The following is a 27,750-nucleotide window of genomic DNA, read 5'->3' on the forward strand; positions in this document are numbered from 1 at the left end:
ATCTGTGCCTAGTTCTGTTGTAGGGGCTTCTGTTGTTGGCACTATTGAATCATAGAATCTGTGGCTAGAAGTATTATGCAAAGATGTGTAGCTGGCTGTGTTATGTGGGATTCTATGGCCGGCACAAAGTTTGGGCTGGCCCCAGATGCAGTTATTTGTGGGCCATACAAAAAGGGTCAGATAAACAATTTACTATATATTGTATTGCGATTGTCCTGCTACTTATCTTTTATAGTGGATCTAAGGGACACCCATTCATTAGTTATTCCAGCTCGAAAAATATAAAATAAAGGCTTATAATAGTTATTTTTCCTGAGGCTGTCCCGTAGCTCTGCAATTTCTGAAACTTTTTTACTTTTAGGGAAAAACAAGAACAATTTCACTTCAGATCATCTGGAAAAGTGAAGTAACTGAAACTTGAGCCGGGGCTTGCACAGAGTTATAGTCAACACAACAGGAAATACCCAAACTGAAGGTTACGACTGATAGCATGAACTGCAACATTATCCCTGACCCTAAAATATGTTGCCTTTTCTTCATTAACAAATTAGTCTCCTTGGTCGTTTTTTTTAATCCATGTGCATGGCTCTCTTAAAAGAACACTTCCATGAGAAAGGGTTATATTTTGTAAATTAATATTCACAGTAAGCACATTTTGGGGGGAATTTACGGCTTTTTTCATTTTGGCAGTACTATGCCACTGAAAATTAAATAAAATATATTGGGGGTCATTTACTGATCTGAAATACGCCTAAATTAGGCATATTTCAGGCGCAGATGGTGGTGCAAAGGTTAGTTGCGCCACAATCTGCAAATTTTCCCCACTCATGCCAAGTCTAAAAAAGTGGAGTGGACGGGGAAGGGGACGGGTTGGCAGGCCCGTCTCATTTACCATTTTCTACTCCTGTTTTAGGCTCAGAAGCTGTTTAGAACTACGTTTAAACTACGTTTAGAACTGGAGCTGGATGCACTGAAGTTATGGAGAGGCCTGTGCTGTAGTTTGGGTCCGCATCTGATCAGTATTTTTTGGTGGGTCGGATGCGGACCCGTTCACTTCAATGGGGCCGCAAAAGATGCAGACAGCACTCCACATCCGTTCAGTGCAGTCTGCAAAATTCTAGAACATGTCCTATTCTTGTCTGAATTATGGACAAGGATAGCCCTGTTCTATTAGGGGCCGGCTGTTCTGTTCGCAAAATGCAAAATGCAGAATGCACACGGTTGGTAGCCAACTGTCATGTGCATGAGCCCTTAGTTTCATTTTCTCACATTTTTCAAAACCTCTGCTTTTTGTTAGCGAGTATAAACATTCTTGTTTATATCCAGAGTGTAACAAGCCATCCAGATCATGTCCACCTTACATAGGAGAGTTCTAACACCATTTGACAAACCCTGCTGCTGTGCGATCTGGACATGAACAGAACATGGCTATGCCATATCATTATGATCAGTGGCGGTCTCTGTTGCTAATTTCCTTCAAATAAATAGGACATTATTGTAGATTCCTGCACCAAGGACACCTAGCAGGTGACTTTTAAAGTCACTTGTTAACTATCCTTAAATCAATAAATGTCTTAAAGGGATTCTGTCACCTCTTTTTACCCTATAGAGATGCGGACATGCACGGCTAGATCGCAGCTAGCATGTCTGCAATATACCTGTCCCATATCTCTGAGTGGTTTTATTGAGTGTAAAAAAAGATTTTATATATACGTAAATCAGCCTGGTAAGGAGCCCAAGGGGCTGTACTAACTGTTCTGGAGCCCAGCCACGCCCCCCTGTAAAGGAGCCCAGCACCGCCTGTACCCACGAATCTCCTCCTTGTTCGCAAAGTCAGATCGCCGTAATCCCTTTAATCTCTGTGCACATGTGTGTCTTGGTTTCTGTCAAAAATAAAAACGTTGCAGTGCTATATTCATCATAAAATGAACAGCGGGGGTGACGATTGGAACCACTGACTTATCATTGGGTTTCACTATGGAATCTGTTGTTTTGAATGGAAAATAATGCTGGATACAGTGCTCTTCTTCCTATCAAAAACGACTAAACCAATGTTGAAGGCTCCTGACAAATGAGGTGTGTACATACCCAAAAAGGATATTCCTATCATAGCACCTGAGGGATCCTCTGCCAAATAAGAATATACCAATATTATTAAAAGGGACCTAGTGGGTGGGGGAAGGAGGACTATTATAGATTTTGCAGTGTTGTGACATACATACTTTGTATAATTGTTCCCCATCCTTAAAAAAAAAAAATACTTCTCAACTATTGCATTCAATGACTACCTGTTATTTATGCCTCTTCCTATGTCACATATGATTAACAATATTAGGTTTCATGGGCACAGAGCCATTGCACTAAGCTACTTGAATGCCACATGTGTGGTCCTATTTGTTCTGTCGTATTTGCACATTTGTGGTTTAATATAACAAGAAATGGGTGGAGATAATAATCTTTAATTAACATGGATTACAAATAGAGTATTACTAACACAGTGGGAGCAAATACAACACTGTGGGAAGACAATACACAAAATTAAGCAATCTTTGTGTCGTCTCCCCTGTAGCAGTGCCATAGTGTACTTACAAGTACTCATTCCATTTGAGTGAATGGAGTGAGCACTTGTAATGACACTGAACTTCCGGGACAACAGGCAGTATACTAAAGAGGAAGTAGCACTCACGTGGAGTTCTGCCTTTTCTTCAAACAGCTGATCGGCAGGAGTGCCGGGTGTCGGACCCCTGCCAATTAGTTATTAATGACCTATCCTGAGAATAGGTCATCCATACAAACAGGCTGCACAAACGCTTTAAGACTGATATTGAACAAAAATCCCATGTACTAATATAAACAATATACCTTTTTCTTCATTGAGGCTATTCTGTTTCAATTTGAAATGCAAAGGGTAAAACATAAAAAAAAATGTTCCTTATATTCTGTCTAAATTGTTGTGAAAGTGTTTATTTAATCTCTCCTTCTTCCCGCCATGTATGTTTTAAAAAGTACTTGGATTTAAAAAAAATAATAATTGCATAATGGCTGTGCTTCTGTGCACAATCATAACAGTGAAGGAACAGGTGTTTTTTGGACTTCCCTAAAGTCTCTTTCAGCCATACTATTCCCTGGCTCAGCTGCAAAGCTAGATGCATTTCTCTCAGAAGCAATGAGTGTCTCCCTTCTGCCGGTACTGTGTGCCGTGACCTCACTTCCCTTACTTCCCACTATGTTTATTTTCTTCAAGGGGTCTACGAAAGCTGATAAGTAGGTATGAATCACACTTACAGAAAAGCAGAAAGCTCCTGTGATGTTCAGAATCTGTGTAGATGCAGTTTTTCTAAAAAAAATCTGCTTTAGGATCTCAAACCTAGCTCTGACCCCCCCCCCCCCCCCCCGACACACACACACTTCCTCTCAGCTGTCTTCAGAGTCTCTGTTACCAGGGATGGATCTTTTCTGACAACAGGCAGTGGACTGGACTGAGACCCCTAGTGATCATGACTTTACTTTTTTTTAAGGTGGATGCAGGCATATTTTTAAATGAAGTGAGTTAGAAGTGAGCTAGCCACATCATTCTCTATTTGATAAAATGAAATTGTTTGAAAGTACAGTGACCACCATTGAAAGTCAATGGAGGACAGATCCATTTTCTATTGTGCCACATTGGGTCAGTGAAAACAGATCCGTCCCCATTGACTTACATTGTGTGCCAGGACGGATCCGTTTGGCTCAGTTACATCAGACGGACAAAGCGGAATGGAGACTTTTCCATTCAGAATGCATTAAAAGGCAAACTGATCCGTTTTGACCGGCTGGGTTGTGAAAGAGCCCTGAACGGATCTCACAAGCGGAAAGTCAAAACGCGAGTGTGAAAGTAGACTAAGGCTGCTTTGTTGAGTAGAAACAGACCACTACTAATTTGACTGAAAATAATGCCAAGCTAAAAGAAACCACAACCCTTTACTTAAGCCTCACCCTTCCAACACACCAGCTGAAACACAGAGAGAACCAAGGTGTTCAAGGTCCCAACTTCTTCATCAAATTTCTACAAAAGTGCTCGTTCCTGAAGCATGCAGAAACCAAAGCAGAATGACAACTGTTCAAGATTTAGTTTTTTGTTCTTATTTTATCCTATTCATTTATGTTCCTTAAACACACACTGTTAAACAATCTAAAAAACCTCTAGACATCTTCTTTAAGACCAGATAGTTTACTATATTAAAATAACTGCTGAGCATTGGGGTGTAGCATGATGTTTTTAAAAGATAAGCAGAGATTAATAATAACTTTTAGGTTTTTGTTGCTTTTTGCAGCCCCCCTATAGGGAATGTCCGAAACAGAATGTTCTAATGTCAGTGTTAAATAGTCGTGTTATACATAAATAGATAGAGATCAAGGCTCAGGCGAACACTTAATTGGTTCCTGGCGTGTCATCCTGAAAGCTTCATGGCCTTGTTTTACAATGCCGTTACCTAAATCTATAACTTGTGTTCCAGGATACAGTACTGAAAAGTCCAAGTAATGCATTCACTGTATGATAAAGCCCATCCATTGTATATAGGTTAACAGGTAAGAATGTGTGGGGAATCAGATGCTTGAACCGTTTAGCCAGTGGGATACATAGAACAGAGGTTGTCCCATAGTGTATTTTAATATGGGCCCCTGTTATAGTGCTAGGATTTGCCATCCAGGACAGAAGGGTTTGGTTTGTTTCCTCCTTCACACCTTTCCTCTAAGCTTTGGGCCATAATGCAAACCTTTAAGAACTCTGTGTTCAACCCAACAGCTCTATGCACGCCTTAGACTTTCTGTGTGCAAGTCATCTACTCTGCATGAAGGATCATATCTTTTAAAAACATCTAAGAATGCATTGTCCTTCTAATTAGCTGCTACGACCGGAACACTTAGAACAATTTTTTTTTCAAAACTAAACAAAAAAAGTTGTTAATTTTGAAGTTGCTAATTCAGTGAAAGCTTCGTGCACTGCCGGGTAGGAAAATCTCATGGCGATATTTCCTATTTACTAGGAACCTTTGTGCAGGACCATGGGGGATGCTTACTGACAGGATATCCTGACCCCCATGATCATTGTTATGTTTTACAGATCCACGCTGGGAACTTCATTTAATTTCTTTTAGATTGCTATGATTTGGGGCAAAATTTAGTTTGAAGGGACAAAGTATGTGTAAGGGAGAAAGGGTGCAAATAGCAGCATTGCTATACTATGTTCAGAGAAAGCAGGAGATGCTACAAGTCAAAAACCCCTAGATCCTCCATGCTTTATAAGTGTATACTAATCTTAGGGGGGAGTCTGTTTGATGATCAATGGAACAGATAGTGGTTAAACTTTGCATGCAATAATCCTCTACATAAAGAATGTCAAACTCGTGGCCCTCCAGTTGTTGCAAAACTACAACGTACATGTTGTCCTGACAGCCTATAGCTGGAAGTTGTAGTTTTGCAACAGCTGGAGGACCACGAGTTGGAAATCCCTACTCTACATGGATCCACTTGAACTGTTTCATTGCACATTGTAGGGTTTAAATTGCGGGTAACCAAAGTGATGTCCTAGGACTGCATAGCTACTGCTATGAGATGATGCTAGCAAGTTAGAAAACTGCCCATTGACTTCTGTGAGAGAGTTTTGGGGGCACGCTCTGTGACATGTTCAATACTTACACTGTATGAAGGTTCTGGAGGCAGGAGGGTCTTCATTATCAGATATACTGTGAAGCTATGTTATCTGCCTCAATTTTTATCATAAAAGTGTTACCTTTCATTGTAAGCTTGCCATGGATTTAATCATCACGCCATTTTCTGACAATAGACTCCCATTAGGCACAGAAAACCCCTGATGTTGATCTATGTATGAAGGCTATGTAGTTAGTATTTTTTTGCGAGCATCACACAGGCCATACATTTTACTATATGACCAGGGCAACATCTACATGTAGTTTGCATGTTCTCCTGTTGGGTTGAATTTCCAATATGTACCGTAATCTCATTTCCTCTACAATATAAATAAAATAACTAACTTCCTATAAAATTGGCCTTTGTGTCTGTGGAACTGAGATATGGAATTTTCATGTCAGAAGCGAGCTGCACCGGGTGCATCCTCTGTCAGGGCTATGAAATAATGACTAATACATAAACCTTATGAAGTATACTAGAGAAAAATGAAAAGGGAGACCAAAAAAAAAAAATGACTATGCAAAACCAGTGCCAGTTTATTAGACTTTCAGTTCAGGATTAATAGATGCTGGATTAGGGATGTTTAACGTAATTAAATATCATTACCATATTATTACTTGTAACTTGAGGTTTACACTAAAGGAAAGAAAATATTTTTGTTTAAGAGGTTCAAAGGACAATAAAATGATTGTAGAATGTGCAATATTCATGTCAGATATTGAATTTTCATGTCAGAAGTGACTTGCACCGTATGCTTCCTCTGTCAGGGCTATAAAATAATGACTAAGCCTTCTGAAGTTTCCAGTCATCATTTTATTAGAGTATTGTGGACTGAACCAACCAAGAACGGTGGGTTTGGCCAATACTGTAATGTGTGTGGGGAGCTTCTTACCCTCCCCTGACAAATGTTGTGGGGGAAGAGAAGGATTGGCAAATTAAATAGTTTCGCCTGATCCTTTTGTGGATGTGGATGGGGAAGTCAGTAGAGAGTTGGGATAAATAGCTGTAGGCCAAAGATTTGTTCAGGCCGACAGCTATTGAATGTGTAAGGCCACCTTAAAGGAGGTTTTATTTTTATTGAGCTGCAGGAGGTCTAGATAAAGCAAGACTGCAACAGCATACATTACAGTTAGGGTGCTCCATGCAGCTACCCTGCCACTTCCTGATCTCTAGGGGAAGGGCTATCCTCTTTCACTTCTTGGACACTGTACTAGTCTGTTGACACATATATGTCCATTCAGGCAGACTACACACATTTGATAGCCACCTGCAGGACAGTAATTGGCCAATCTTCCGATACACATGCACGTGTTCTTATCAGGGAGAGGACAGTAAGCCACTGCTAGATACATCTAGTGGTTTGAGAACAAAAGGAGCTGGCATGTTGAAAGCTAATTTCCAATCTGCCATTGGTAGAGAGTTAGGAGGCCCCTATAGAAAGTACATGGCTGGTACTGCCAAAATTGTTTGAGTTTAGCGTAATGTGTGTGGCCAGCTTAAATGGCCACTTTAAATATAATAAGTATAGGACAGGGGTGATTGAGATACTGGCAGTCTACTAATAAACTTTTCAGAAGTTCTGTAGCAAATTGCCATCCCATGGGCCCTTTCACATCCATGTCCAGTCTCTAGACAACCCCACCACACCTATCCTGCCAATGACAGCATGATAGGTCTCCCATGTACCACCACTACAGGCTATAGCTACTAGAGATGGGTTGTTGATCCAGGGAGTATTTCTGATTGCCGGATCGCAGTCGGGAAGGAATTTATCCGTTTTTTTTGCCTTCCTCTGGATCAACTTGCAGGATAACAGGCTGAACTGGATGGACAGATGTCTTTTTTCAGCCTTATAAACTATGTTACTAAACATTTCTACCTCCCACTGAAAGGAACTGGTCTGTGCCAGCTTCTTTTCGCACTCAGGACCTACTGTGTCCAGAAGGTAATCAGGTGCAGTTCTCCATCAGCCACCATTTTTAAGACAGGAGCAACTTGGCTATCTGAAGAAAGGACTTGAATGGGAGAAGGGCCATAAAAGAAGTCACTGCAAAATGTCTGAAGAGTATATATAAAAAATAGTTTTACATGAAAAAAATTTTTTGTAAAACTTGTAATTTATTAATGTAAACCTCTGTTGTTTCTATGCTTAGCTGGCACGTGAGTCCTACTTACTGATTCACTTAGTTACACAGAGTTAGCTGTCAATCACCGAGTAGGATCGCCCACATGACTCCTAAGCATAGAAAGAGCAGAGGTTTAAATGAAGAAATTGCAAGTTTTACTGAATGATATATACTTTAATGGGAAGTCAATCTGCTCAGATCCTCTTGCCTGGAGATTGGATTGAATTTCATGGTGACGGCTCCTCTTTAAGGAGCAGACTGAAACATTTTACTTCCTAGTTCTGTGTCTGTGTAGGGGGAGAGGGGGGAGCAGCAAGTTAGAGCAAAAAAACAAACAAAAAAATCATAGTCAGTTACTGTCTGATACAGTCATGTCTCGGGGGAATTTCAGGAACTTTTCTTCAAGTTACAGTTATGTGACAGTTCCCTTTAAAAGGAGTCGTCCGGTAATAATAATTTTTTATCAAGTGCCCACAGCATACCCTCTGAAACAGAAGATTCATACTTACCAGCTCCACATCACCCGCTCCTCCAGACTGACTCTGCTGTTTCTATCTTCTGGCCATGCGCTGCTTACATCCAGCCATGGGCAAGGTCAAATGTATTATTCCAGCCTATGCCTAGTCCTGTGGCCACAAGGAGCACATCGCCACTGAAGCCAGTCATTGTAGTCACTGGCTGGAGTAGGTACATATGAGCATATCATGGCAGTCGGATGCAAACAGCATGGGGACTAGATGGAGACAGCGGGGGCAGCAAGGAGGTCTGGAGCAGCGTGGAGCAGGTAAATATGAAGTCTTATGTTTTTAGGGGGCATTCTGTAGAAAAACATATTACTAGAATACCCCTTTAACTATGAATTAATTTTAACTGCCCTAATTCTCATACAGTACTTACAACCTTTAAAAAAAAAAATCATCTGAAGACTTGTAATTAGGGATGAGCGAACCCGAACTGTATAGTTCGGGTTTGTACCGAATTTTGGGGTGTCCGTGACACGGACCCGAAGCATTTTCGTAAAAGTCCGGGTTCGGTGTTCGGCGCTTTCTTGGCGGCTTTTTGAAAGGCTGCAAAGCAGCCAGAGTCAAGCAAGCGTCACAACTTGCCCCAAAGAGGCCATCACAGCCTTGCCTACTATTTGGCATGGCTTTGATTGGCCAGTGCAGCATGTGACCCAGCCTCTATATAAGGCTTGGGTCACGTTGCGCTGCACGTCACTCTGCTGATTCAAGCATAGGGAGAGGTTGCAGCTGCGACGTATAGGGCGAGTTAGGCAGATAACTCCTCCAAAAGACGTCATTCTGTGATCGATCTGGCAGCTGTGGATCATTGAAGTGCTAAAATTGACGTGCTCACTTTTTGAGGCTGCCCAGAGCGTTTTTAGATCAGCTTTTTTTCTGGGGTATCGGCGGCCATTTTGTGATTTGTGGTGCGCCAGCACAAGCTAGTCACCAAGTGTATTTAAACCATCAATAGTGTGGTTATTTTGTTGCTATATCCTACATCAGCTGCAGGCTGAGCCTGTGTCACCCAAGTGCATTTAACCATCAACAGTGGTGGTACAGTGTCTGAGCCTCAGTTATGCAGCAGTCTCTTATGCTGTTTGAAGACTCTGCTGCCAGGGTTTCCCAAGGGCATCCACCTAGCCCTTCCCCAGGGTGGAAGAGATAGAATGCACTAACGCACAACCACTTATTTTTCTGATTATGAGGACATGTGAATACCACCTCAGCACGTCTCTGATGATGACGAAACACAGGTGCCAACTGCTGCGTCTTTCTGCAGTGTGCAGACTGAACAGGAGGTCAGGGATCAAGACTGGGTGGAAGACGATGCAGGGGACGATGAGGTCCTAGACCCCACATGGAATGAAGGTCGTGCCACTGACTTTCAGAGTTCGGAGGAAGAGGCAGTGGTGAGGACGCGAGCCAACAGCGTAGCAAAAGAGGGAGCAGTGGGCAAAATCAGAACAACCCGCCGCCAAGAGACTCCGCCTGCTACTGACCGCCCGCCATCTGGGACCGAGCACCCCAAAGGCAGCTTCAAGGAGTTCCCTGGCATGGCACTTCTTCAAACAATGTGGCTGACGACAAGACCCGAGTGGTTTGCACGCTGTGCCATCAGAGCCTGAAGCAAGGCATTAACGTTCTGAACCTAGCACAACCTGCATGACCAGGCACCTGCATGCAAAGCATGAACTGCAGTGGAGTAAACACCTTAAAAACAAGGAAGTCACTCAGGCTCCCCCTGCTACCTCTTCTGCTGCTGCCGCCGCCACCTGCCTCGGCCTCTTCCTCTGCCTCTGGAGGAACGTTGGCACCTGCCGCCCAGGCAAACATGGGATGTACCACCAACACCCTACCACCTGCGTCACCAAGCATCTCAACCATGTCACACGGCAGCGTTCAGCTCTCCATCTCACAAACATTTGAGAGAAAGCGTAAATCCCACCTAGCCACCCTCGATCCCTGGCCCTGAATGCCAGCATTTCTAAACTACTGGCCTATGAAATGCTGTCATTTAGGCTGGTGGACACACACAGCTTCAAACAGCTCATGTCACTTGCTGTCCCACAGTATGTTGTTCCCAGCCGCCACTACTTCTCCAAGAGAGCCGTGCCTTCCCTGCACAAACAAGTGTCCGATAAAATCAAGTGTGCACTGCGCAACGCCATCTGTGGCAAGGTCCACCTAACCACAGATACGTGGACCAGTAAGCACGGCCAGGGACGCTATATCTCCCTAACTGCACACTGGGTAAATGTAGTGGCAGCTGGGCCCCAGGCGGAGAGCTGTTTGGCGCACGTCCTTCCCGCCGCCAAGGATCGCAGGGGAACATTCTTTGCCTCCTGTCTCCTCCTCCTCCTACTCAGCTTCCTCCTCCTCTTCTTCCACCTGCTCATCCAGTCAGCCACACACCTTCACCACCAACTTCAGCACAGCCCGGGGTAAACGTCAGCAGGCCATTCTGAAAATCATATGTTTGGGGGACAGGCCCCACACCGCACAGGAGTTGTGGCGGGGTATAGAACAACAGACCGACTAGTGGTTGCTGCCGTGAGCCTCAAGCCCGGCCTGGTGGTGTGCGATAATGGCGAAATCTCGTTGCAGCTCTGGGACTAGCCGGTTTGACGCACATCCCTTGCCTGGCGCATGTGCTGAATTTGGTGGTGCAGAAGTTCATTCGTAACTACCCGACATGTCAGAGCTGCTGCATAAAGTGCAGGCCGTCTGTTCGCGCTTCCGGCGTTCACACCCTGCCGCTGCTCGCCTGTCTGCGCTACAGCGTAACTTCGGCCTTCCCGCTCACCGCCTCATATGTGACCGTGCCACCAGGTGGAAACTCCACCTTGCATATGCTGGACAGACTGTGCGAGCAGCAGTAGGCATAGTGGAGTTTCAGCTGCAGCACGCACGGGTCAGTCGCACTGCGGATCAGACACACTTCACCACCAATGCCTGGGCCTCCATGCGAGACCTGTGTGCCCTGTTGCGTTGTTTCGAGTACTCCACCAACATGGCCAGTGGCGATGACGCCGTTATCAGCGTTACAATACACTTCTAGTTCTCCTTGAGAAAACACTTGGGGGCGATGATGGAAGAGGAGGTGGCCCAGGAGGAAGGGGTCATTTTTAGCACTTTCAGCCAGTCTCTTGGAAGTGACTCAGAGGGAGGGTTTTTTGCAACACCAGAGGCCAGGTACAAATGTGGCCAGACAGGGCCCACTACTGGAGGACGAGGAGGACGAGGATGAGGAGGAGGTGGAGAGGGGATGAGGATGAAGCATGTTCACAGCGGGGTGGCACCCAAAGCACTCGGGCCCATCACTGGTGCGTGGCTGGGGGGAAACTCAGGACGATGACGATACCCTCCCACAGAGACAGTCTTGTCCTTACCTCTGGGCAGCCTGGCACACATGAGCGACTACATGCTGCAGTGCCTGCGCAACGACAGCAGAGTTGCCCACTTTTTAACGGTTGCGGACTACTGGGTTGCTACCCTGCTGGATCCCCGGTACAAAGACAATGTGCCCACCTTACTTCCTACACTGGAGCGTGATAGGAAGATGCCGAGTACAAGCGCACGTTGGTAACAGCGCTACTGAGAGCATTCCCAAATGTCACAGGGGGAACCAGTGGAAGCCCAAGGCGAAGGCAGAGGAGGAGCAAGAGGTCGCCAACGCAGCTGTGTCACGGCCAGCTCCTCTGAGGGCAGGGTTAGCATGGGCAGAGATGTGGAAAATGTTTTGTCAACACGCCACGCTAACTGCACCACCACCTGATACGGAACGTGTTACAGGAGGCAACATTTCACTAACATGGTGGAACAGTACCTGTGCACACCCCTCCACGTACTGACTGATGGTTCGGCCCCATTCAACTTCTGGGTCTCCAAATTGTCCACGTGGCCAGAGCTTTACAGACAAACGCAGCCGCCTGTCTACAGCCAATGTGGACAAGCTGACGTCATAAAATGAACCAGGCATGGGATCCCACAGGACCTGTCCATCCCTTGTGGCAGATTAGACATTAACTACCTCCCCTTAACAATATATTATTCTACTCCAGGGCACTTCCTCATTCAATACTATTTTTAATTTCATTTTACCATTATATTGCGGGGCAACCCAAAGTTGAATGAACCTCTCCTCTGCCTGGGTCTAAATGTGTGACAGTGGCCTGTTCCAGTGGTGGGTGACGTGAAGCCTGATTCTCTGCTATGACATGAAGACAGATTCTGTGCTGACATAAGGCCAGATTCTCTGTTACGGGACCTCTCTCTTCTGCCTGGGTGCCTGGGCCTAAATGTGTGACAGTGGCCTGTTCCAGTGGTGGGTGACGTGAAGCCTGATTCTCTGCTATGACATGAAGACAGATTCTGCGCTGACATAAGGCCAGATTCTCTGTTACGGGACCGCTCTCCTCTGTCTGGGTGCCGGGGCCTAAATATGTGACAGTGGCCTCTTCCAGTGGTGGGTGACATGAAGCCAGATTCTTTGCTATGGCATGAAGAGACTGATTCTCTGCTGATGTGAAGCCAGATTCTCTGCTATGGGACCTCTGTCCAATTGATATTGGGTCATTTTTATTTTTTTAATTTTTATTTTAATTCATTTCCCTATCCACATTTGTTTGCAGGGGATTTACCTACATGTTGCTGCCTTTTGCAGCCCTCTAGCTCTTTCCTGGGCTGTTTTACAGCCTTTTTAGTGCCCAAAAGTTCGGGTCCCCATTGACTTCAATGGGGTTCGGGTTCGGGACGAAGTTCGGTTCGGGTTCGGATCCCGAACCCGAACATTTCCGGGAAGTTCGGCCGAACTTCTCGAACCCGAACATCCAGGTGTTCGCTCAACTCTACTTGTAATGAATGCCACTCTAATTAAATACATGAGACATTTCCTCTAAGATCCCCAGTCTTGAGAAATTTTGCCTGTGAGAAGAATCTCTGCCTTTGTCTGTTTTATTTGAGCCATTTCGAGTGCCGGGAACCATGCCTCACCTCACGCCATTAAATGTTACAGTAAGATATTGATTGGCTGTCATCTCCAGCGCACTGTTTCTCACACAATTGTCTATTTATTTAATCTACAATGGAGATAATGTCTTAACTGGTGAAAAAAGAAAAAAATATATATTAAAAAATAACATTACTCCATCATTTTCATGACGTTAGGTCATTGTGCCAAATAGATTACAATCTTGGGCTTTTTTTGGATAAAATCCCTCGTCTACAATTATCTTCAGTATTGCTTTGGGGAATGTAATATGTTTGACAGGATTTGAGATTTTTTTCATGCTTTGCTGCATGTTGTGATGTACTTATAAACATAAGCAAATAAAGAAAAACTGGAGAAAAAAAAATTCCCCTTGGTTTACAGAACGCCAGCTGTTATACAGAAGGTTCATAATGGAACATGGCAAAAGCAGATAGACAACCCAGAGAAAACGTGGCGGTGTTAATGGGGCTGGTTTGAAACATTTTTGTCTTTTGCCTACCACGTCAGTTTCGTTTGAACATACCTACAGATATGGTAAAAGTTTTAATGGCAACAACATGTATTCAGGTCAAAAGGGAAAAACATTGTGTAAGCAAAGTGTAGATTAAAACCACATGTCGTGTAAGCTAAAGGGAAAAAGGGGCTTTTTTTGTACAACATAAGAACCTGGTTTTGAATGAAAGTTAAAAAAATATTTTCTTTTATAATTTTTCATATTTTTAAAGAATACAATGAAGAAAAATATTTTTGCCCACAAAAAAATTGCTTTTGAAAGGTCACTCTTAAAGGTCTTTTAATGCTATGTTATTAATAAACTTTAATTATAACTAACATTTGGGAATAAAAAAGTTTTTATATATTTAATGTACATTGTTTAACATTTTCAAAATTGTATAAAAAGTGTTTTAGGTTATGGTATTTTTTTATACTCCTATATTTTTTATATAGTATATTTTGAAAATGCCACCAAGCAGTTTACATTCATCAGCGTCTTCATTCAATTTTGCATCAAACTGCGCCTCTTTCCTGTACTGCGCCTGTGGCGGATACTGAAGCGCAAGGCATAGTGCAAGACTTTATGAGAAGTCAGGGCCTGGTGTGATCATGTTTACACTGCCTGGCCCTGCTAATCAAAGGGCAGAGGGTGTGGCAGTTGCAGAGCCTTTAGGTGTAATGACTACGCCCCTGTTGCTCGTAGAAGTCATTTACATATTTTAAAACTTTTTCTAAGCAATGCAGCCACATGAGAACATGGGACCAACACAGATGCCTTCAGCTGCCAAGCGCACATGCAACAGGTCAGCCAATTTCATAGGTACAAATCTGCTGACAGATGCCCTTTAATGTCACTATGTCTTCATTCAAATATCAGCACATAATTACCACAACTGATTAGGTAACAAATCTCCATTATCCAGATAAAGCATTGAGTTATCTTCTCAACCTTCAATAGAAAAAAAAAAATATAGATCCTATCTGATTGTTTAGAGACGTGATAGCATAAAGAAAAGTATTCCTCTCTAGGGTCACTGGAAAACTGTACATGGGGGAGACATGACAGAATCAGACAGTGACTGAATATGATTTTCCTTTTTGCTCTCTCTTTCTGCTCCTCCATTTCCCCTTCCCAGACACAGAACCAGGAAGTAAAACATTTACACTACTTCTAAAAGAGGACCTGTTACTGTGAAATTTAGTGTGATCTGCAGGCAGCATGTTATAGAGCAGAAAGAGTTGAGCAGGTTGATATATAGTTTTGCGGGAAAAGATTTATTTAAATCTCTGTTAGTTCCATTGTACTCAGGGCCATATTATCAGTGATTGATAGCATTCTCTGTGTAAGCGTGTATGTGGAGTGAGCTGTCAGTCACTGAAAAGATGACCGTGTACAACTGAGCTCAGAAAGAGCAGAGCTATAAATGTCTAAATTACAAGTTCTGCTGAATCTTTTCCCACAGAACTATTTAACAAGTTCATCAGCTTCACCTACTCTACAACATGCTGCCTGCAGATTGCACTGCATTTTCACGTTGAGGGGTTCTCTTTAAACGGGTTGTCCAGCCACTACATATTGATGACCTGTCCTGAGGATAGGTCATCAATATATGATCAGTGGGGGTCTGACTCCTGGGGCGATGCGCAGTGTAATCGTGAAGAGCTGATCATGAGGATGCTGGGTGTCAAACCTCCACCAATCAGATATTGATGACCTATCCTGAGGACAACCTTTAACCTTAAACAAATGCTTTTCGCTGAATATTACAGCCAGAGCTTTGATAATGGTAAGCTTTAGATGTTCTGTTCTAGCCAAGGCAATCCTAATCAGTGCACAAGTTACTGTGTAGACCTGTCTTTTATAAATTGTAGCAAGTAGTCTTTTCAAAAGTTGCATTCAAAGAGTTGAGTACAGATGACAAGAGGAAATTCCCAAAATCATAATGCGCTGCACCAATGTACTGTGAATTATGTTCTAGAATCTCCTTTTATCCAGTCATTGCAGAATGAACTATGCAAGTTATGTGCCCTTTTAGCCTTCCTGTAAATGAGCAGGAATCCAACAATGACAGTTCATTTATCTGGAGTCTGTGATAAAAGTCATTCCGGCTTTAAATCAAAGTTTAAAACATAAAATTTCTGTTGGGCCATAAAAAATGTAAATATCAAATATAAAATGAAACAAGCATTTCACTATTAAATATAAAAAATATTAAATCAACAACAACAACAAAAAAAGCTAAATATGTTCTATGTGGCAACCCAGTCTAATTCAAGCCCTGCTGTTGGCTCCCACAGTTGAAACTCCTGTAGGGTATCATGCCCACTTACCACTCATGCAGTATAGATATCAACAGCATTTTTAAATCTAAAGATGGATTTAGACGGTGCAATAATCAGCCAGATTATTGGAAACGAACGCTCATTCCCGACAATCTGCCCATGTAAGCGTGCCGCAGATCACCCAATGATGCAGACACCTAAATTATAATTTCTGGGCAGCAGATTGTGCATTCTAAACAGCAATCTGCTGCCCAGAAACAATGCAGCTGTATGAGGACGAGCGATTACAATAATGATAAATACTGTGGAGGTGATCGCTGCATGTAAATGAGGTGGTCTCCTTCACTGAGTGAGCAGCCGACTGTGGGGAAGTAACGCTTCCTTCTCAACAATCAGCTTCTCATTGCCCTGTCTAAATGCACCTGTAGGGTCCATTCACCCTGACAATTTCTCAGAACAGGTGTGGACCCATTCATTTCAACGGGGCTGCAAAAGTAGTTCCATTCTGCAGCTCCGCGAAAATATAGAACATGTCATATTCTTGTCCACAGTCTCGGACAAGAATAGGCATTTTGTATATAGTGCGGCCATGTGCGGTCTGCAACATGCAGAACGCACACGGGTAGTATCCGTGTTTGGGGATCTGCAATTTGCATACCGCAAAACACTTATGGTCATGTGAATTCACACTTAATCTGTTTTTATTTATTTTTTATGTTGTTTTTTGATAAGTTGATTCCATACAAAAAAAATTGTGGGTCATTCCAATCTTAATTTGAAAAGTTTTATGGCTTTTCAAAATCATATTTAGCAACTCAAAAGGTAAAAAAAATATATAACTTTAGACACACTTACATGTGTTACTGAAGATAGGGGGTCACTGGGCCAAGTCCTATTTATCAGACGAAGCAACTGCTTAGCAGGCAGACATAAAGAAGTTGTGTTTTTTAGCACTGTAAAAGAACATAGGTAAAAGTTTGGTTATTTGTGGTAGTATTAAAAAGCAAATGTAAAATAAATTCACACTGTTTTTGCCTACTGCCCCTATTTGGACCTATGTGTATCTATAGTTACATACTATAGATAATGCAAAAAACTTACTTTTATAATATGCAAATTACCTGTCTACCAGCAAGTAGGGCGGCTACTTGCTGGTAGCAGCCGCAAAAACCCGCCCCCTCCTCTTGTTGATTGACAGGGCCAGCAGCGATCTCCTCCTCCGGCTGGCCCTGTCTGCATTTCAAAAATCGCGCGCCTGTCTTGATTCGGCGCAGGTGCACTGAGGGAGTGCTGAGGAGGCGAGCCTCCTTCTCTCAGAGCGCCTGCGCCGAATCAACACAGGCGCGCGATTTTTGAAATGCAGACAGGGCCAGCCGGAGGAGGAGATCGCTGCTGGCCCTGTCAATCAACAAGAGGAGGGGGCGGTTTTTTGCGGCTGCTACCAGCAAGTAGCCGTCCTACTTGCTGGTAGACAGGTAATTTGCATACTATAAAAGTAAGTTTTTTGCATTATCTACTGAACGAAAATGATTAATAGCATAATGTATAGATATATCGCATTATAGGGATTATAAGTACCCCCCCCAAAAAAAAAAAAAAAAAAAAAAAAAAAAAAAAAGAGTTTAGTGGGGTGACAGAAGCCCTTTAAAACAAAACAAAAAACATCTGTACCTGAAACTAGTGTTTGTGTGGAGCTCAGTTTGTCAATTCACCAAGTGTGGTGCCAAATTTTGAAGACACATCAGCATTGTTACATCTGTACATAAGTGTATATTAAATATTCATTAGTGTCAGTGCTATTTAATAGGGTCCTCAGGAGAGTCATACTGCATCCTGCAATTTGTGATCTTTAAGAAAATGGGCACCGCAAAAAAAAAAAAGCCTAAACAATCCCATTTATCAGAAGACTAAACACGCCATATTTTACTTGTACGTATGCCAGCTCTTGTTTTGCTTCTAAGGAACTATTATCACATTGTCCGCCTCAGCCAAAATCAACAAATTAGGGACATTTTTGAGACCTTAAGGCTTATTAAACCATGAAAAGGAAGCTAAGTATACATTAAGGGCCATTTTGACATGCTACGAAAAGCTCTCACAGAGGAGTACACCACTCAAGATCCAGAATGTGAAATGTGAGTAATTAAATACTTTAATACTGAACATTACAATGCATTCTAATCCCTTAAAGGGACTGTCTAGTTTAGAACTGTTTTTATATACCATTTTAGGGAATTTTTAGCTATTAGAAGAGGCTCCTCTGTTCAAGGTCCCTGATTCCTGACAATAAACTAATCAGAAGGTCTTCCACTGCTTGAACCCTCAGAAAACAGCTCTCTGTAGGAACCTGGACTTAACCGTTTAATTCTCCTGTAGCACCACAACATGATAAATGAAGTATTACACAGTACCTATTGATATTATACACTCTGGATAATTCTGGCTAAGGTTTTGAATGGGGTAGCCTCTTTTTTTTTAAACTCAGATAGAACTCAATAACAGGGTATTTGAAACAGGGTTTTGTAAGCTAGAGAACTCCTTAAATCAACATGTGACCCATCCCGTAATAACCTCATGTAGGACTATATCAGCAAACAGACATCTGTGGAATAAGGCCTGCTAGATTAAGCAGACAGATCATTAGGACATTCTTAGGTCAAGGCCACATCTTGTATCGCCAGATTCTAGGGTCAAATAAGAGTGTAGTACAAGAAATTGGGCATATAGGGGGATGATAAAGTTCTGGATTTCAAAGTTATTATTGAGATTTTATAACACATTGGGAGAGCTTTATGAGAGAGTAAGGTTCTTTATGAGATCGCAACTTTCCATCGGTCTATGACTAACGTACTGTAAGTAAATTACAAAAATCATTAGAACTGTGGCCAATCAGATCATATAAAGCAGAAGTTTTACAAACAAGGCAACCAAAAACAGGATCAAACAGATAACTGCTTTAGCATACACTGCCGCTCTTACAGGAGATAAATCCAGTAACAAACACTGGCTAGACAAGTTCCTGGGTGCTCTATCACCCATGAAAGTTGCATGCTCAGACGCGATATAGCTCTTTGTTTTTACACATCTTGCCTTCATGCCTGAATGATTGTTTATGGGCATTCATATCTTTGCATGTGAAGGCTGGCCGTGATCATTGGCTTTGTTTCATTTTTCACAAAAGAAACCACCACAACTGAAACAAGGACCATGACAGTGTGAGGCGGGGAAACAGCTCTCCTTGTCTGAACACTGTTTGTGTGATCAAATTAAATGTTCTGGACTGACATTCTGCTGTTTGGCCACAAGATGCCGCTGTTTCCTAAACACAGCTACAGACTGCAGATATATCGCTATATTCATGAGAGAGGTGGGGTTTACACAGAGTCTGGAGAGAAGAGAAGGAGAGAGCAGCCATCTTAGAGGGAGGTGAAACTAAGGCTGTGTGAGCAGAGAATCTGACGGCATCCAGGTGCGAGAGCCTCCCTCAGTGACCAGAGCTGCAGCTAAGTGAAGCCGATCGTGTCCAAGATCCCGATTCTGTCCAGAGGAAGGAGGATTACTGCCAGGAACACTGATGAGAGCAGAGGAACAAAGCAACATACACTGCGGTACCGCATGCTTGTTGGAGAGACATTTGTTCTGTTCAGAGTCACCAGCGGATGCAAAGCAGACCCAGGTTGGTAAGATCGTGAACGCACCTCATCACCGTGTTGGCGCCTAGAGACTGAGACCAGGCCTGTAGTAAGTTAGTTAGTTAGGGTTTCTGTTTGTGTCAGGTCACAAGTGTTACTACTGTTCATTTCAAGGACTCCATAACTTAAAGTGACATGACATTTCACATTGGAGAGCTGATCAAATTCTCACAGACTCAAACCAGGCTGGCATTTTCTTGCTCAGGGGGAATACTCAGGCACGTGCTACAGGACCAGTTATGGGCGGGGGAATACTGTAGAACTTGGAAAGATTTTAAGCTGTTGTGCTGCACTTCAGGATAGCCCGTAACACACACCCATACAGTGGTTCTTGTTTTTAGAGTAATAACAGGTAAGGTGTGGCAGTTTAATTGTGCCTGCCAGTAGGTAAATTACTGCACTTTCCTCCATCTATCGGAGGGCGCCATGCTGTGCTGCACAAGGGTCTCAGCCTTCGGGCTGGGTGTATGTAAATTTATTGTATGCTCCCAGTATTTGTGGTTCTGTTTATTGCCACATTTAAGTAAAATTCTGTTTTGGCAAAAGCTGGTATTGGGGTTGCTTTCCTCGTTCGTGACTTCACTGTATCCTGGGGGGCCCACCCCGGTACACGGATTACAACAGTGCATGACACAAGATATGCAACCTTTGAAATACAACAGGTTAAATATTTTAGAAATTTGTCCTGCAATAATTGGAAGAACATTAACCTTGATTCTGTCAAACAGTACTCCAATCAGCAGATTAGGCAGCCATACCTTTAAAAAGTTCCAAATTAGGTGGTGTAATATTAATTCTAGAACCAATCTCTTATCATTCTGGTAGGCAGGCGCAGGTTGATCATAGACTCTACAGGGAAATTTCCGGGTTGGCCGATGCCCCAGGGGGACACCCAAGCCCTCCTCTCTGCCGCTGACGGGTATATAATAAGCTCTCAACAGTAATTAACACTGAGATTCAGGTACTCATGTACCCAGCCAGAGACCGCACATGCCCTCCTGAATTCAACTGCTGTGGTCCACACCTCACCCCTTAAGCCCCCTGCTCCTTAGACAACTGGAGAAGGAGGACCGAAGATGGTAGCTATTGATGGCCACCACAGAGGGCCAGCTTTTGGGACAGTATATTGTGCTACACTGTGTTATGTGGTTCTGCTGGGATAGAATTTTACACTATGGTATTGATGAGCCAGCCTACTTGTGTTGCCCACTCCTTCTGTTAATTTGGACTCACAAAATGGGGTAACTTTTAGTTTTTCTTTTTTATTCCAGGGCCACTATAAGTTTCCAGTCCGCCTCTGCTGGTTGGTCTCCAGTTTCAGGGGTTTAACATAATAAATCTGCTATCTCCACTAGTTAGACATATAAAAAATACTATAAAAAGATTTATTTGAATCTTAACTCATCCCAAAATCCATTTTATATCCCTGGAAGGAAGAAGCGTTATTAGGAGCGGTTTCTAGTTATTGACAAAATGGAATACCTGGTGGTCACTAATGATTTTCTTTCTAGAACAGAGTAGTTGCTCTGTTTATATTGGTGGAAAAAAACTGACTGTATCATGAGCCCCAGTTAATCTGGGAAAGGGCCCACTAATCTTGGACCAGCTATGGAAAATTATTCTGACGGATTTGTCTTTCAAACCATACGATATAGATCATACTAATTTTTTACAAAGTCAGCTCGAAATTGGGTTTTCTTATGCCAGAGTTCTGGGAACCAAGAGTCTGGACCAACCGGAATATCTGGTAGTACTGTACTGGGCCAGTCAGTCAGACAGTAACCTTCGTTCAGCAACGTATCAACGGCATCTCAGCCATGTGACCAGGGGCGGACTGGCCATAGACCCTACAGGAAAACTTCCCAGTGGGCCAATATTCATGAGGCCGCCAGGTATGAAACAATCTAATGTTCAAAGCATTAGTTAATGCTAGGAGCATCAGTTACTTAGGTACCTGGCTGGTGGCTGCAGGTGAGGTCAGCTGTATCACCATCCATAGAACAGTGATACAGTTGAATACTGCAGTGGAGATGGCAGTGTTTTGTCCTACACTGTGGTATTTGGTCCTGCTGGGACAGTATTTTGTGCTGCACTGTGGTATTGCTGGCTACCTGCCAACTTCTGTTGTCCCTGTCTAATTGTGTTGGCCCTGTCTACTTGTGTTGATTCATCTTTTGTCAATTTGGACCCGCCTACAGCATGGGGCCATGTTTAAGTTAGTTTTCCAGGGCCACTTTAAGTTCCTAGTCAGTCCCTGCACGTGACCGATGTACAGTGATGTGACTGGCCTAGAAAGAGGCCTAGGCGCTCAATGGAGCGCCGCAACCTCTTTGAACAGCTTGTCGGCGGGGGTCCCGGGAGTCAGCCCCCTACCAATGTGAGGTTGGTGACCTATCCTGAGGATAAGCCATCAATGTCAATTTCCCAGATAAACCCTTTTACTCCGCAAAATGACTGCCTGGACTTGATTTCTCTTTTTTAATGCCAAGTTGCAATGAAAACATCTGTTAAATTTATTGGTATCATTTTCTGGCAAACAATACAATCTCTTTCACAACAATATATTTTATAAACTTAAAATTAAATTAAAATCTTATTTGATTCTAGCTTTGGCAAATATAAATCAATTTTGAGGCTGCGATATTGATCCTTCTTTACTACTTGTTAAGAATATTTATTTGGGTGGTTCTAGTATAAAGACTTACTGGCGGGCCAAAATTGCCTAAAAAATTATATAGTAATGTATAGTAATAAAATCCATAGAAACTATTGGATAAAAAGGCCAAAAATCATTTATTCTAGAAAGTCCTACATAATGCTCTATAAAAAAATAAAAAAAAAAAGTGTATTATTGATGCCATACCCTTGATCCATTGAAACATTTTACTATATGCCCACACCCAAACAGTAATGTTTGTCACACCCCTGCTTTCTAAAGCCATACGCATACTTCATTAAACTATAAAAGTCGTCACCATCCACAGAAATTAGGCTAGGTTTTAGGAGAGAAAGGAGAGAAGACATCTTCAGGGCATTACGGGTCTTACTAGTTTTTGTTATCTTGTCATTGTAATAGAAACGCTATGGGGGAATTTATCAAAGACTGGCACTATCGCCTGCGCTGCCGGAGAACGTACTTCATTTATGACAAGGTGCAGGTCTAGTCATAAATTAGGTGCATCCTCCAGCAGTCGATGCGCCTAGACTGAAATCTTCGGCAACTCTTTGCCATACATTTCAGTCATCTTTTACGCCAGCCTTTTTTTATGAAGCTGGCACCACCCCCTCCTAATACTCGTCATGTCCACTCGTGTAGCAAACATCAGGTTCCCAAATTTTTTATGCCAGAAAAATGACGTAGGGGTAATGATAAATACACCCCTCTATCTTTTTTAATGGGACAACAGATATAGCAAAATATTTTCAATTGTATTTCTTGTACAGGAATTTAGTCGCCTGCTTGAGGTTTATTTGGTATAACTCCCTAATCATGACTTCTACTGTAGTGATTTCCCACCCAGGAACTAGAGAAGCCTGGCATTGGGCATGAGGGTGCCAGCAAGATACTTTGCCTTGACTACAGGGCTAGGGCATCCAACTCTGAAATCTTTCAGGGAATGCTGGGGGTTATAGTATTGCAATGGTGGTAGATTCACAGGCTGCATATCATCCAATGGAGAATGCCACAGGATCTGTGTGAGAGAAACACTGTATATTTATCTATGAAAATGGAGGCATATGGAGGTACAGTTAGACTCCATAGACATCTGTGAGTGCTGTATTACAGCTACGTACAGCTCGGAGATTATACAAAGGCATACTACAGTCATGTGTTTAAAGTCTCAAAATAAGGGTTTCTTAACATGTTCAATAGCAGTGCTCTGAGTCACAACATACAACATGAAGAAGGTCACCGTCAAGGGGCCAAGTTCTGGGCGGCTTCATTGTCAGCCATGTAATTGGAGGATCGAGGCTGTTTCTAGCTAGGCTTCATAACACACACATTATATATATATATATATATATATATATATATATTATATATATATATATATATATTTATTTATTTTAATTTATTATTATAATTTTTTTTTTCCCCAGAATTCTGGCTTATAGCCACATGGCAATGAAATGGATCCTAGCTAGGCCTTAACCATTCAAGTAACAAGATATCATTGCATTTTTCAGTTTGACCATTTAGTATATAGTCACTGTAGAGCAATGTTTCTCAACCGGGGTTCTCAGGAACTCCGGGCTTCCTTTAGCTCTGATCAAGAGCTCTCCAGAACACAGAAAAACAAGACCCGTCACTTTTAGGGAAGGTAAACTGATCCCAGCCTAATGAAAGTTGCCTTACAAAGCCGTAACATATATAAGCCAAATTATAGCAAAGTATGAGAATGATAGAAACCCTGCATGAAGCATTGAAGGAGGAATGCATTTTTTTGGTTCTCCATTCTTGTCTATGGCAGTGTCTGGTATTGCAGCTGAGCTCCATTCACTTGAGTGGGGCCAAGGTGCACTTCGGGTACACACGTGTGATGGCCATTTTTTTTTACCTGTTGTCACACGGCCATTTTAGGAACCATTTCCATCTATGGGGTTATTCACAGGGACATTTTTTAATGGCCACTGAATAATAGATGTCCAAAAATAGGAAATGTCCTTTGACTGTTTTGATGGCCAGATGGATCCTATCGAAATCAATGGGCACTTTTTAACAGCCATTAAAAATGGGTACACTTTGAAAAGAAACCATGGTTAAACTATAAACCTGACGTTCCCAGAAATACCGGGGGTGGGCAAAAGGGGGACATTATATAGCCTGAGGGCACACCAGTGGTGCATTATAGATACTGAGGACTCTAGGGAAGGGCATTATAACTACAGAAGACACTATTATATATTTATACTTGAGGCACTACTGAGGGTCATTATTTATACTGGGGGCATCAATGTATACTGAGGGCACAGTGGGAGAAATAATATATACTGAGGGCACTGTGTGAGGAGCATTAATATATACTGAGGGCACTGCAGTGATTGTGGTTAAAAACAAACAATAATATTCATCCATTTTTAACGGCCATTAAAACCAGATGCAAAACACATGGCAAAAAGGCGTTAAAACAGATAGATGGCCAGGAAAAGGATACACACATGGATGCAAAATGACCATGAAAAACTGACAGTTTATCCATTTTTAACACCCGCCATGTGAATGTACCCTTAGAAAAGGCAAATTATCATACCGTAATTTAAAGAGGCAAATTTCCATTCTTGAGCCATAAACACAAAAGGTTGTACTGCTCACCTTTTGCTTTTAGTAACACAGTGCATCATCAGTAAAATTAACAGCAAGCTGGACTCGGTTTAATGTTCATGTTTGTGTTGTCAGTTATATTATTTTTAAAAAAAGGTTTAAAATTTATAATGAAAGTTTGGAATGTACGTGAGTGTTATAGGATTGAATGCCCCGTGGTGTCTGTCCAATCTCACTAGACCATAGCTTTGAGTATAAGGCAATATTCTTTCCAAAGTATTATTCTAAAAAAAATAAAAAGCATTAAATTTTACAGTGGAGGAGTCAACTAGTTCACATGATCTTTTTTTTTAAAGTCCTTTTTGTTACGTTTTTGCAAATGTTAATTTACTACATATTTTGTTATTTTTAATTATTTTTATAATTATTTTTATAATTATTATATTATAGTATATATTTTTTAATTTCCTTAAATGGTTTAACAATTACATGATTTATTTCTTAACGAGCCAAAAAAAATATTTTCTGTACAGAAATATGCATTGATGTTTTCTTAATATTTTTCTTCTCAGTTCAGTCTGTTCCGTTTAAGAATTATGATCTTTTTAATATTGTCCCATATTTTATGTTTTTGTGAATGTTGATTTACTATATTTTTATTCATTGTTAATTATTTTTTTTCTTTAATTGGTCTAACAATCATGATTTAGTTTTTTAAACATCCGATTCCTAATAAATCTGTTCTGTACAGAAATATGTATTGATGTTTTCTTGCACACACTGTTTTGCTTTTCCTTAGTTCAGTCTGGTCTCCACTTTAAGAAGCTCATTGTTTTTTGAAGGGTATATATAATGAATAATGATTTTGCTAGTTTTTAGCAAGGGTTATCCAAGGACACTCATAACCCAGAACATGGGCGTAGCTATAAGGGGTGCAGAGTTAGCATTGACACATGGTCTCTGATGTTTGAGAGAGCACAGAAGCCCCTCTGCCACAAAAGAAAATACCTGCATTATAAATGGTACATAATAGGTGGGAAGTCTTGCTAGAGGATTTGCACCAGAGCTTCTAATTACTTATCTGTTCATGATGATCCACGATGGTGGAGCAGTTCAAGGATGGATAAGCACAAGTCATTATGCTGATTTTCAAAGTATAATCCACTAAACTGGTTTGGTTTGAATTGAACTATGATCTGCTCTCTAAGGAATGCAAAGTCAAAAATTTATGTGCAAAAAATATTAAACGTGCTTGAAAATCAAACTAAATAAAATAAATAATAAAAGTTGAACTCATATAGGGACAATTCACAGTGCGTTTTTTGGTGCTGATTTTGAAGCGTTTCTGTCTCAAAATCAGCTCCAAAAATGCCTCAAAACAGCTTCCCATTTATTTCAATGGGAAGCAGTACTTTTTTATTTTATAACACATGTAAAAAAGAAGCATGGAAAAAAGAAGCAAGCATGCTCTATCTTGGGGCAGAATCAGGCATCATTGAAATGAATGAGAATCATAAAAAAACAGCTCCATGTAAGTCCATGCATTTTCAGTGTGTTTTTTGGGGCAGATCTGTGTCACAAACCTCAAGCTGAAAATGCAGCTTTGTACTGAAGTGAACAGCCATTTTTTTTTAATAAAGACATAAAAAAAGAGCATCAAAAATCCTACAAACATGCAGTTCCCATGCAGATTTTTTAACCATGTGTTTCAAAATCAGTCATGTAAACTGGCCCATAGAATACCAGTTCATAATAGCATGGCAAATATCAAACTGGACCCCCATTATGGCACATCACCATCCACCCACTTTCTATGACCTTTGGGCAGACTTGGACTTGCACCCCCAGGACAACAGGTTAATCCCCTGGAGGGTCTTTGAGCAAGGTGGGCCCCTAGTCCCCCACCCCTGCACAAGTGGGAAATGATAAAGTAGACTGACTGTACTATATATAGATAGGCAGCATACAGCTTCTCAACCAGCCCATGTTCATATAAAAAAGAAAAGAATAATCAAAAGAAAAAAGGCGGTGAGAAGGAGGAGGGAAATCGGAATGTGGAAAAAGGAGGGAGGGGGTGGGAGTGTCTACCAATATTGAGAGATTGCATGGCAAGAAGGCCAAAATGATATTATTGGGACTAGAGAAACCTCTGAACTTTCTCAATGGTTCATATACAGAGACAAACTTGTGATGTGTTTGTGATTCCCAGTGGGCTATCTGTTCCAGATTATATAACTGGTCCCCCCTATTGATCCAATAGGAGATGGATTTTTGTTTCCAATGAGTTGAGGTCAAGGATCTCTTTGTAGCTGGCAATATCCGGCACAAGATTCTGACACTTAGCATGCCCTTAATTTCGATCACAATTCCAAAAAGGCATATTTTTGGTGAGGGAGAAAGTCTTATGGCACATATTTTTAAGAGGTCTCTCAGATGGTCAACCAAGAAATAGCTATGCCAGGGCATTGCCATCAAATATCGTAGTAGGATATCAATTCCATTTTACATCTCCAGTACAAGGGACTGACAGTGGGTAAAAAAGAATGAAGTTTCAAGGGAGTGTAATGCCACCATGTTACAACTAATAAACATTCTCTTGCAGCTTTACCCACCCATGAAACCTACCTCATCATAGATAATAAAAGTGATATTTCTGTTTTAGAGAACTTCACCTCCATGTCTCTTTCCTATATGGATATAAAGC

The 27,750-nt window shown here is 41.9% G+C and overlaps 1 protein-coding gene across 4 annotated transcripts in view; it reads right to left on the reverse strand.

The window, feature by feature from the left end:
* CALD1 (caldesmon 1) overlaps positions 1-27,750 on the reverse strand; it is a 187,009-nt gene that overhangs the window by 112,088 nt on the left and 47,171 nt on the right. For 3 of the 4 annotated variants that reach the window (XM_040439195.1, XM_040439193.1, XM_040439190.1), the window contains exon 2: positions 16,947-17,044. The exons of the other annotated variant lie outside the window; for it this stretch is intronic. The gene's annotated coding sequence lies outside the window, so the exon portion shown is untranslated. The remainder of the gene's footprint in view (positions 1-16,946; positions 17,045-27,750) is intronic. 4 annotated transcript variants of the gene reach the window in all.

The sequence above is a fragment of the Bufo bufo genome, chromosome 1 (genome assembly GCF_905171765.1).
Source record: "Bufo bufo chromosome 1, aBufBuf1.1, whole genome shotgun sequence".
NCBI lineage: Eukaryota > Metazoa > Chordata > Amphibia > Anura > Bufonidae > Bufo > Bufo bufo.